The sequence below is a fragment of the Petaurus breviceps genome, unplaced genomic scaffold, assembly GCF_028583685.1.
Source record: "Petaurus breviceps papuanus isolate PSGF00001 unplaced genomic scaffold, PetGlider_PUasm1.0 190, whole genome shotgun sequence".
Taxonomy (NCBI): Eukaryota; Metazoa; Chordata; class Mammalia; order Diprotodontia; family Petauridae; genus Petaurus; species Petaurus breviceps.
In genome coordinates this window covers 1,504,804-1,517,995 of record NW_027185810.1, presented here as the reverse complement: position 1 = coordinate 1,517,995, position 13,192 = coordinate 1,504,804, and the positions used below count along the sequence as shown (strand labels likewise).

Below are 13,192 nucleotides of genomic sequence, written 5' to 3'. Positions count from 1 at the left end.
TATAATGATAATTTTAGCTTATTTTGCCAATGCTTATCCAATTTCTTTTTCTTGTCTTACTGCTATAGCTATCTCTTTTACTGTGCTAAATAATGACCATAACAGTGGTCATCTTTATTCCATTCCTTATCTTATGAAAACTTTCAGCATTTCTTAATTATGAATAATTCTAGGTTGTGGCTTTATATAAGGTCATTTGATCACACTAATGGTCCTTCCATCACAACATCTTTTAATGTTTTTAAGATAAGTGAGTAATGTATTTTAGCAAAAGTTTTCTTGTATCTATTAATATAATTGTATGGTCTTTCTTGTTTTTCTTATTAGCATAAATCAATTATCCTAATTGTTGTTTAATATTGAACCATTTTGGATATAAATCCAACATTTTTCACAATGAATAATTTTAAGGTATACAGCTGTAATTCCATTGCCAATATTTTATGTAATATTACTGGGTTAACATTCATTAAGTGATAACGGTCTGTAGTTTTCTTTCTCTACTTTATCCTTACCCCATTTTAAAATCAGGATCATATTTATCTCAAGAAAAGAGTTCCAAAGTTGAAGTAGTTTCAGTCTTGTTTTTTCTTTTTTTTTTTAATTTTTTTTTTTAAAGCAATCGGGGTTAAGTAACTTGTGTCTGAGCCCGGGATTCGATCTCCAGGTCGTCCCAACACTGGAGCCGGTGGCCTTACTCGCTGAGCCACCTGGCTGCCCCTAAGCAATTGGGGTTAAGTAACTTGCTCAAGGTTACACGGCCAGGTGTTTCTGGGTGGGTGCTAAGTGTCCGAGCCCAGGATTCGATCTCCAGGTCGTCCCAACACTGGAGCCGGTGGTCTTACTCGCTGAGCCACCTGGCTGCCCCTAAGCAATTGGGGTTAAGTAACTTGCTCAAGGTTACACGGCTAGGTGTTTCTGGGTGGGTGCTAAGTGTCCGAGCCCAGGATTCGATCTCCAGGTCTTCTCAACACTGGAGCCGGTGCTCCTACCTGCTGTGCTACCTGGCCGCCCCTTGTTTTTTCTTTTTAAAGATTTTTCCTTGCTTTTTTCTTAATTACATAGTGCATATTTATCAAATTGGAGTCGCTCTTTTGTTTATTCTTTTCTTAAGTCTTTCTATTACTCTGTTTTGGCAGGGTAGTTACTGTCAGGGTTTCTTTACTTTGCCCTTTGTGGTTGTTGTTATTTGATAATGTTCTGAGGTGGCAGGTAGGAAACATGGTATAGTCACAATCCGTCATTCAATTATCTGGTCAAAACTCCAGTAATTTCACTATTGAAATGACCATCCAACTACTCTCATGTTAATTTAACTCTTTCTATTTTTCTTTTCATACTGTTCTCTTTGATTTCCATTTAACAAAATTCTCCAACCATATAAATAAAGTTTCCAAGGAAACTAATGATACAATCTAAGAGAATGATTTCTAAATTTTAGGTGTAAAAATGAAGATAATTAACTTACATTACATTACTTATATTAACCTATTACAAAAATAAGAACAAACAACAGTACATGCTTTCCTCAAAAGCAATATGAGAGTCTCTACTTTGGCAGATAGAGGCTACCTTCTGGTCACAAATGAACACGGTTATATTCTAAAACCCATGGCTAAAAGTAACTTTCTATCATAGTTTTAATGACTGATATACCACAATGTACTGCCAAACTAGTTTAAAAGTATACAACTGGTATTTTGCTTCTTATGGTAATAGTAACTCAGCTCATTTATCACTACTTTACCAGGAATTATCTAAGTTGGGGTTAGATGAAGGCCTTTTTTGAATGTTGTAGAAGGGGAAAGAAGCACTGTATATTAAGAGTATACACTAATGTAAAGAAATTCCAAAAATCAGACAGGGAGAGGAAGGAGGAGGGCGATGAGAAGGCACTAAGCTAAGCACTGAGAATACATACACAAGAAGCTTATGTTGTAATAGGGGAAGGCAGCCCATAAAAGCTGAAAAGGGGAATGGGTATAAGTCTGCTGGGGCAGAACAATCTTCTAGCGGAAGAAGGTTGCTGGATCATGGTGGAGAATGAAGTTCAGGATCAGGAGTGGAGCCCAGAGAGGAATGAAGTGAATATGGATGGCCTGGATACTTTCATTAAAATGGAATTTCTGTAAAGAACTGACAAAACTAAAGAAGGGCCTCCTTGCCAGAATGCTAGATCGTGGTGGAGGAAAAAAAACAATCTGGAGATTAGAATCTGAGCCCAGAGAATAATGAAGGAGTGCACTGATTGCAATATCATTCTAATCATGTAAGAAGAATTTATGGGACCACTGAAGGAAAAGGGCCACTCCAACTTAGATTCCAACAGAGAAGAAAAGGAAAGTTGGACACAGTCTGAGATGCCTTCTAGATTTTGGAAGAGCAGATTTCAGAGGGTGAAAAAAGGGATAGGTGGTAGAAGCAGGAAATTCTGTGAGCTCCCCCCAACAGCCACAACAAACACCTATAAAATAGGACTCTAACCAAATTTTAGAGCTACAGAACCCACAAAGTGACAGAGAGAAACAAATCTCCCACTGAAGGCAGTCTGGCAGGCCTACAGGAAGGGCCCATCACAGCACACTGGGAGCAGAGTACAGTCCTGCGTGAGCCATGTGATTTTGTCCTCAGAGCAGCCCCAACCAGTGGCTGCCGTAGCAGACTTCAGGACAGTGGATCACCAGCAGCTGTGGCAGTTTCCAGACTCCTCAACCTGTAACGCCAAAGAGCAAGTAAAAGGTTAGTTAGGAACTCTGTTGGAAAGAAAGGGCACGGTCCAGCCCTTGCCCACAGGGCAAGAGGTGGCGGAGTCACCAGGGTTGCAGCTGCTGCCTAGGTATGGCTGCCTCCAGAGCTCCTGTCCTGCTAATTGTAGGGAGACCAAGGGACCATTCAGAGGATAATCACGCTTGCTTTAATCTGCTTGGATCTGAATTGCTGTCCTGGGTGGAGGTCCTAGGGTGTGTGGCCAGGGGGCAGAGTTTGTGGGGGCTATAGAGAAGGTGCCCAACTAATAGCTCTGGCAGCTGCAAAAACCCCAGCAATTTGGGACAAAGCTCTTCCCTCTGGAAGCAGAGTTCTACCATGGCAAAGAGCTCAAGAGTCAAATAATTGACTGGCAACATGAGCAAGCAGAGGAAGCAAAGCAAGCACAGATTCCTTTTTGGGGAACGAAAAGGATCAAAGCATGGAATGGGGGGAAGACAGTGAAGTCAGAACTCCTGCATCAAAAGCTTCCAAGAAAAATATGAATTGGTTACAGGCCCTGGAGGAGTTCAAGAAGTATTTTGAAAATCAGGTAAGAGAAGTGGAGGAAAAACTGGGAAGAGAAATGAGAATGATGCAAAAAATCATGAAAAGAGAGTCAACAACCTGACTGAAAAAAATAACACCTTAAAACTAGACTAACTCAAATGGCAAAAGAGGTCCAAAAAGCCAATGAGGAGAAGAATGCCTTAAAAGAGGAGAAGAATGCCTTAAAAAGCTGAATTAGTCAGATGGAAAAGGAATTTCAAAAGCTCACTGAATAAAATAATTCCTTCAGAATCAGATTGGACCAAATGCAAGCTAGTGACTTTATGAGAAATCAAGATACTATAAAACAGATTCAAACAAAAAAAAGAACCTAGAAATCATCCTTCAAGAAATTTTCAAGGAAAACTGCCCTGATGTTTTAGAACCAGAGAGCAAAACAGAGGTTGAAAGAATCCACTGATCACCTCCTGAAAAAGATCCCAAAAAGAAAACTCCTAGGAATATCACAAGCAGCTGAGAAGGAACAATTTGAATATTGTGGAAACACAATCAGGAAAACACAAGATCTAGCAGCTTCTACATTAAGGGATCAAAGGGCTTGGCATATGATATTCCAGAGGTCAAAGGAGCTAGGATTAAAACCAAAAATCACAGCAATATTCAAATTGTTCCTTCTCGGCTGCTTGTAATATTTTCTTTTTGACCTGGGAACTCTGGAATATGGCTATAATATTCCTAGGAGTTTTCTTGAAGGATGATTTCTAGGCTCTTTTTTTGATCATGGCTTTCAGATCGTCCAATAATTTTTAAATTTTCTCTCCCTGGATCTATTTTCCAGGTTAGTTGTTTTCCCAATGAGATATTTCACATTGCTTTCTATTTTTTCATTTGTTTGGATCTGGGGGGATGGGGGAGGATATAGGAGAGAGCAGATTAGGGGAGGGGGTATTCAGTGGGATGGCTGTTTTGGGGTGGTGGGTAGGGGAAAGACAGAGAGAAAATTTGTAACTCACAATCTTGTGGAAACGAATGTTGTAAACTAAAAATAAACAAAAATTTTTTATAAAGATTGTGGCAAGGATCAAAGGAAATAATAATAATGAGGAGGATGAGGCTGACAATGAGGATGTATACAACGCATTGTTTGATATGTAGTAAGTGATATATATATAATATATATACATATCACACACACACACACACACACACACACACATGTAAATGCTTATTCCTTTCCCCTTCCTTTACTGCCACTTCCACTTTCCCTTCAATTCTACACTGTCCTCTACCTTTAATTCCCTTGGTTCCTTATCATATTGCCACTCTTTTCTTGCCAAACCTCAGGTCTAGATTAGCTACCACTCACTTCCTCCCCTTTGATTCATGAGGCTGGAAGAAATCTGACAACTTTGCTGATATATTATATAGATATATTACACACTCATGTTAGACAATCTCAACTGGGTTCTCACTGTGGCAAGGCATTCCTTTGATTTGTCCCTAATTGGGTCCCATGGGGTTGGAAAGGGAAGAAAGGGAAATCTAAGCAGGAGTACAAACTCGAAAAAGTACTGTGGTGTAGAGGGAATGGAGGTCACAGAAGAGGGTAAAGAACAGGTTAGAAGGAGTAAAGGATAGGGAGAGGTGGAATGAATAATAGAATATGGTTAGGTATGAGAAGACCAGTTTCTCATTAGGAAAGTAGAACACTTATGGACAAGGACTAGATCCACCATGTGACCATCCCTGTATCTGGCTGAGTAGGAGTGAAGGAGTAGGTCACTGGATTTAAGGAAGATGAGGAAACATTTCCAGTTCCTTATATAAGGACCATGTTCTTATATTATTGAACAAACTGAGGCCCTTTGACATAAGCTTCCTCTCCTTCCATTTTCTTAATCCTAAAACCCTCCTGACATCATCATCTCTCACTCTCTCCTCTTTAATCCCCATCTCTGTCTGACAAAGGGGGTGGACTTTCTTCTTGCCAAGCCTGATCCCTCTACACGTATACTTGATCTCATGACCTCCCATCTTCTCCAGCAGACTCTATCTTCAATCATCCTTTCCTCTCTCAAATTTTCAGTGTTTCCTTATTGGCTCCTTCCCCACAACTTCAAATTTGTTCAAGTTTCCCTTATTCTCAAAAAGCTTTATCTAGACCCTACCATACCCTCAAGTTATCAGCCAGTCTTTCTTCTCTCTTTCTCAGGCAAACTCCTTTAAAAAAAAACTGTCTACTCAGTTCCAAAGTATTCATGATGAAAAATGTTATCCACATCCAGAGAAAAAACTAAAGGAATCTGAATGCAGAATGAAGCATACTATTTTCACTTTCTTTATCTTTTTCATGGCTTTTTTCTTTTGATCTGTTTCTTTTTTCACAACACGACTAACATGGAAATATGTTTTACATGATTGTACATATGTAACCTATTTTAAAATTCTTACCTTTTTTGGGAGGGTTAGAGAGTGAGGAAGAAAACTTGGAACTCAAAATTTTTTAAAATGAATGTTAAAAATCGTCTTTATGTGCAACTAGAAAAAATAAAATACTATTAAAAATAATTGTCTACACACTCTGCTTCCACTTCCTGCTCTATTATTCATTCCTCTACACTTCACAATCTGACTTGCAACATCACCAACTAAATGTCAACTAAAACTACTCTAATTGCCCATCTCTCCTTTGAGCTTCAGTCTACATCACCAATTGCCTATTTGACATTTCAGACCAGATGACCTTAAAATCAACATGTCCAAAAATTAACTCATTCTTTTTCCCCAAAGCATGTTACTCTTTTAAACTTCTGTTTCTGTCCATAGTACCACCATCTTTCCAAGTCCTCCAAGTTTGTAATCTTGGAATCATCTTGGACTCCTCATTGTCTCTCATCCCCAACATACCCACCTGGTTGCCAAATCTTGCAATTTCCACCTTCATGATGTATCTTGCATCTGACCCCTTCTCTCCACTCACATAACTTACTTCAGGCCTTCATTACCTCTTGCCTAGATTATTGCAACAGCCTCCTAATTAGTTTCTCAAGTCTTTCCTCATTCCATTCTCTCCTCCATGCTTCTGCCAAAGTAATTTTCTTTAAGTGCAGACCTGACCATGTGACTCTCCTATTTCCAGAAGTACCTATTGCCTCTAGGATAAAATATTAACTCTCCTTTTTAGCTTTTAAAGCCCTACACAGACTGGCCCTAATCTATCTCTCCAGACTCATTGGATATTCTTCCCCTCCCACACTCTGGGATTTAGCCAAATTAAGCTTCTCTCTAATCCTCATGCATAATGCTACATCTCCCTTCTCTGCCCCTTGCCCGAAATATGCTCCCTCTTTACCTCCACCTCATACAGTCAGTCTCTCTTCTGTTAAGATTCGGTACAGATGACATTCTCTTCATGAATGTTTTCCTGATTCTCCGTAAATCTAGTGACCCTCCCAACCTACCTTATATTTAGTGACTTTGTGTGTGTGTATATATATAATCTTTATATTTATGCTGTACACACACACACACACACACACACACACACACACACACACACACACGCAGATGTCTACCATTAGAATATAAGCTTAATAAAGTCCAGTAGGGATTGTCTCCTTCTTTGTTTGCCTGGAACATATTAGGCACTTAATAAGTACTTGTTGATTGACTGATTGAATAAAGTGGGTGCTCATCCAATGAAGAAGAGATGAGGAAGCCGTAGCATATGAATGTGTAACAGAGGGCTGTGGAGCAGGCATCAGCATTCTAGGCTAATGCAATCCCCAACATCAAGAGGCATGATCATGTCTAATGGAAGAATATTGATCCCTGAGCTGGCTTAGACATTCTGTAACTGATTCTGGTCTGTTAACAATGATGGGAAACTGAGTGGCTGCTGGACAGAACTGGGAAGCGTTCCGCAGGTGCTCATCAGTCAGGGGCCAGTCACTTGGTCTGATTCCTTCCTGCTCACCTCCATTCAGGTGAGATACAGTTAAGAGGACAGAGCTTGGGCCTCAGTTCTTTGCCTCTGTTTTTTCGTTTTAGGTTTTAGGTTTTAGCTATGACCTGGTAAGCTTTGAAAGGTCAGGAAAGAAAGCTACCAGGAGGTGAAAAAATTTAGAAGCTAGCCAGTTCAGCACCAAGGCCCTGAGGAATGACTATCAGGATCCAGTAGTATCTGATACACAGACTCATCATGCTACTACGGTGCATATAACATGAGTTTGGTAGGACCAACAATATGTGGACATTGCATTAAGCCTCAGCCCTATCTCCCCAGAGACCAAGGTAGTACCTATAAGAGTGTTACCAAAGGTGTTGAAAGAAAATATCTGTACATCTGTTCTTGCAAAACAGTAAATGCCCTTTTATAAAAGTTAATCGATGTGACTTAACCAAATGGAACTGGGAAATTAAACAATGTCAGTTAACAGTAAGTGTTGGGGAGCATGCCAGAATGGGGACTCAAGCCAACAGAATCAGAGAAGGACACACTCAGATCCTCAAAGGTGCCCATAGAACCCTGAGGTGTACATCTAGACAACCTTGGTCAAAGAGAGTGAATCCAGAACCATTCTCTGTACATAAAATGCTTTTGCCCAATAACCAATAAAGAATTCAGAGGAACACAAAAAGTTTTATGTGAAATTGAGGCAGAATGAAATAAATGGAAACAAAAGAATACTACATACAATGACCACAATAATATATATGAAAAGATCACTAAAAGAAAGCCAAATTGAACAAATGGAAAACCAATGATGTATCGGAATATTATATATGTTGAGATATATACATATACACCCAACAAGTTGTTTTTTGCTTCATTACCTTTCTCTGTTATTACATGTCAAAGTTCGATTTGAAGGTGGGCAAACGAAAGGAATAAGGGTTTCTTTCTCCTCGTTGAAATGACTGATATATCCTCAATTGATAAGTGGTCAAAGGATATGAATAGGCAGTTTTCAAAGGATTAAAGCTCTCTATAGTCATATGAAAAAAATGCTCTAAATCACTATTTATTAGAGAAATTCAAACCAAAAAAAATTCTGAGGTACCATCTCATACCTCTCAGATTGGCTAATATAACAGAAAAGAAAATTGGTAAAAGTTGGAGATGTGGGAAAATTGGGAAACTAATGCATTGGGTGGAGTTGTGAACTGATTCAACCATTCTGGAGAACTATTTGGAACTATGCCCAAAGGGTTATAAAACTGTGCATACCCTTTAATCCAGCAATATCACTACTAGTTCTGTATCCCAAAAAGACTCAAAAAAAGGGGGAAAGGGCCCACATGTACAAAAATATTTACAGCAACTCTTTTTGTGGTGGCAAAGAAATGGATACTGAGGGGATGCCCATCAGTTAGGGAATGGCTAAACAAGTTGTGGTATATGAATGTAATGGAATACTATTTTTCCAAATAATAGGATTTTTTTCAATTCTTTTATAAGATTTTAAGTTCCAAATTTTTTTTCTCCCTTCCTCCTCTTCCTTCCCTTCCCCCCCGCCCAAGATACAAGGAATCTGATATAGGCTATCTGTACTATCATATTAAACATATTTCTACAGTAGGCATGTTGTGAAAGAAGAATAAGAACAAAAGTGAAAAACCATTAGAAAGGAAAAAAAAAAGAGAAAATAGTTTGCTTTAATCTGCATTCAGACACCATAGTTCTTTCTCTGGATGTGGCTTAGCATTTTCCATCATGAGTCTTTTGGAATTATCTTAGATCACTATATTGCTGAGAAAAACTAAGTCTATCAAAGTTGGTCACCGTACAATGTTGTTACTATGTACATAATGGAATACTATTGTGCTATAAGAAATGATAAGCAGAAGGGATGAGAGAGAAATACATTGGGAGAAGGAGAAAGGGAGAGATAGAATGGGGTAAATTATCCCACATAAAAGAGGTAAGAAAAAGGTTTCACAATGGAAGGAAAGAGGGGGGAGGTGAGAAGGAATGAGTGAACCTTACTCTCATCAGATTTGGCTTAAGGAGGGAATAACATACACACTCAATTGGGTATCTTACCCTACAGGAAAGTAAGTGGGGGAAAGAGACAAAGTGGGGGCAGAGAATGATAAAAGGGAGGGCAGATTGGGGGAGGGGATAGCCAGAAGCAAACACTTTTTTGAAAAGGGACAAGATCAAAGGAGAAAATAGAATAAGTAGGGGCAGCTAGGTGGCACAGTGAATAGAGCACTGGCCCTGGAGTCAAGAGGACCTGAGTTCAAATCCGGCCTCAGACACTTACACACAAAAAAAAAAAAACTAGCCATGTGACCTTGGGCAACTCACTTAACCCCAATTGCCCTCCAAAAAGCAAAAAACTAAAAATAAAAACAAATGGAAAATTTTTTTAAAAAAGAAAGAAAACAGAATAAGTAGGGGATTAGATAGGATGGAGGGAAATACAGTTAATTTTTCACAATATGATTTTATGGAAGTAAACTGCACATTATAAACTATACTGAATTGTTTGCCTTCTCAATGACCATAGGTGGGGAAGGAAGAAGGGAGAGAATTTATAACTCAAAGTTTTAAAAAACAAATGTAAGGGTGGCTAAGTGGCATAGTGAATAGAGCACTGGCCCTAGAATCAGGAGGACCTGAGTTCAAATCTGGCCTCAGACACTTAACACTTGCTAGCTGTGTGACCTTGGGCAAGTCACAACCCCAATTGCCCTGCCTTCCCCATCCAAAAAGCCAAAAAAAATGTAAAAAAATTGTTTTTACATGCAACTGGGAAATAATATATACAAGCAATGGGGTAGAGAAATCTATCTTTCCCTACAAGAAAATAAGGAGGAAAAGGATAAAGGGGGGGGGTGGCATGATAGAAGGGAGGGAAGACTAGGGGAAGATGCAATTAGAATGCACTCCATCTTGGGGTGGGGGAAAGGGGAGAGATGGGGAGAAAATTCAGAACTCAAAATCTTGTGGAAATGAATGTTGAAAACCAAAAATTCATTAATTATTAAAAAAAAAAAGAAATGACAAGCACGTAGATTTCAGAAAAACCTGAAGACATAAATGTACTGAAGTAAAGTGAGCAGAACCAGGAGAACATTGTACACAGTAAAAGCAACACTGTGTAATGATCAACTTTGACAGACTTAGTTCTTCTCAGCAATACAATTATCCAAGACAATTCCAAAAGACTCATGATGGAAAATGCTATTCACATCCAGAGAAAGATCTATAAAGTCTGAATGTAGATCAAAGCAGACTATTTTCACATTTTTTTGTTTTTGTTTTTTTTTTCCTTTCTTGTGGTTTTTCCCTTTCGTTCTGATTCTTCTTTCACAACATGCCTAATGTGGAAATATGTTTAACATAATTGTACACATATAACCCATAATAGATTGCTGGCTGTCTTGGGGAGGGGGGAAGGAGAAAAAATTGGAACTCAAAATTTTATAAAAACAAATGTTGAAAACTATCATTACATGTAATTGGAAAGAATAATATACTATTAAATGGAAGAAAAGAAATGACTGATACAATGATAAAAGGAACAAATAGAACTTTAAAAAAAATAACAAGTCATATAATCTTTTTCTGGCAGGATTACCATATTAGTAGATAAGAGGAATAGTGTAGACATAGTTTAACTAAGTCTCTTATGGTATTCTTGTGGATAAGCTGGTGAGATACAGACAATATTATTATATACTTAGGTAGATTTGGAACTGTGTTTGGAGTCTAATTCAAAGAGTAGCAATCAGTATATCAGTAATCTAATCTTGGCCCAATTCTGCTCAACATTTGTCAATAAATTAAATGAAAGCATAAATAACATGCTTATCAAAGCTGTGAGTGGCACAAAATTAGGGAGGTTTCCTACCAAACTTTATGACCCAATCCAGATTCAAAAGGATGCTATAAGGCTTGAACAATGGGCTGAATTAACAAAAGTGAAACTTAAAAAATAACCAAGTCCATCCTTTTGGTTTAAAAAACCAATTACCTAGAACTAGAATGGGAAGCAATGGTTAGATAAGAATTTATGGAGAAAACATGTAGGATTTTTTAGGGACTGCAGGATCACTACATTAATAATATAACTTGGCAGCCAAAAGAGCTAACGTAGTCTAGGTTAAATTAAGAGAGAAGAGACCCATAATGACAGAGTCCCATGGTACTCATCCCATCTGGAACATTTTGTTCAGGACTGGGCAGCACAATCATTGGAGGGTAAACAGGATAGGACTGAAAAATATATGGGGTAAGCCCTAGTTAAAGAACTAGGAGATGTATCATCTGGATAAAAGAATCCTTAGACTTAGATATGATATTTTCAAGTTTCAAAAGAGCAATTATAAGGAAAAGGGATTCGATTTTTCTGCTCGGTCCCAGAAAGCAGAACAGCTACTTAAACTGAAATGAGGAAGATTGTAGTTCAAAGTAGGGGAAAATTTCCTACCATCAGATCTATCCAAAAAATACCTGAAGTATCAGTGAGTTTTCTATCACTGGATGTCTTCAAATGGAAACTGTATGGCTACTTGTTATGGATGTTAAAGAGAATATTCCCTGTTGAGCTACAGTTACTAGAGAACCACTGAAGTGCCCTCCAACTTAGAGAGTTTTTGAAGACTGGATAAAGTGAGCTATAAAAACATTTTCAACTCTAAGACTCAGATTCCATTATTTTCCTCTATGCACTCCATAGTCTTTCACATGTAATGAAAACCATGTTTTGATATTCTTGAATATCAGTTTCATAAACCTGCATTTGAAAATCACAATTCATACCATCTAAAACAATGATACATGCAGTTGTACTTTGCAAGAGTCTTTAGTAAAGAAAAGACATATCAAAAAAGACACAAATTACATTATTGTCTTTACCGTTTAATGTACCTAACTCTACCACATACTTGTCTAGAATAAGTAACAGATACTTACTTCTTAATACTTAATTCTAAGTAAAAGACAGAATTCTCAGAACTCACTTATAACTGTCTCTCTTTAAAAATTTCTATACCTTAATCTGAAATGACATACTTTGTCCTTAGAACTTTTATAATTCTCTAGTGTCCCTTAAGTATTATGTAAAATAACTATCAACATTATCTCTCAGTGCTTCTACTAACTCCTTCAGAATGACAAATAACTCTTTTTAAAGAAGAGAGAAAAACATAAATTATTCATCAAGGTAGCTGCCTAAAACAAAGGCAAAAAGAAATCAAAATATTCGTATTTCAAACATTTAGTAAAATGTTTTGGTTAATTTTCACTTTCTTAAAATATATGTATGTATACATACATACTCATATGTGTATATCTAGATGTGTATATATGTATGTGTCTGTGGATATACCTATATGGTATATACACATGTGTATATATATGCACTATGTACGTAGATGTATATGCATATATATACATATATACATAAAATGTTATTCCTCAAAGTTGCTCTGAAACAATGGTAGATTTTACTCACCAAAATACAACTGTGCTCTGTTTTGTCAGGTAATAATCAATCTTGCTAATGAATTGTTCCAGTTAGTAGCATATAGATCTGGGGACAGAGAGAACACAATAAGAAATAAATTTTTTGTGCTAAGTCTTTCAAATATATATACAAATGTCCAAACTTCAGAAAAAAGAGATACTTGTCTACCATATTTATTGGCTCTGGGAAGCTTTTCTTAATGGGCATACTGACGTCAATTTTTAATCTCTTTTTCATTCTGTAGCAAAGCTCCGGGATGTGATATATTGACTGGCATATATTCAATTGTGTGGGCTAGAACTGAAGTAAAAATTCCCAGTATATTCTCAATGTGATAAAAATGACACTTGTTACGAAGGAAGGATACTAAATGTTAGAGAGGACAGATGCAAGTTATTCTTCAAGGTTTTCTGTGGTTATCTAATAAGCACTGCACACAAAAGAAACTCAATCTACAC

General features: G+C 37.6%; 1 protein-coding gene across 1 annotated transcript in view; it reads right to left on the bottom strand.

Moving 5' to 3' along the window:
- Positions 1-12,804, bottom strand: part of RNF182 (ring finger protein 182) — a 41,050-nt gene extending 28,246 nt beyond the window's left edge. The window contains exon 1 of the mRNA XM_069092438.1: positions 12,723-12,804. The gene's annotated coding sequence lies outside the window, so the exon portion shown is untranslated. The remainder of the gene's footprint in view (positions 1-12,722) is intronic.
- Positions 12,805-13,192: the final 388 nt, after the last annotated feature.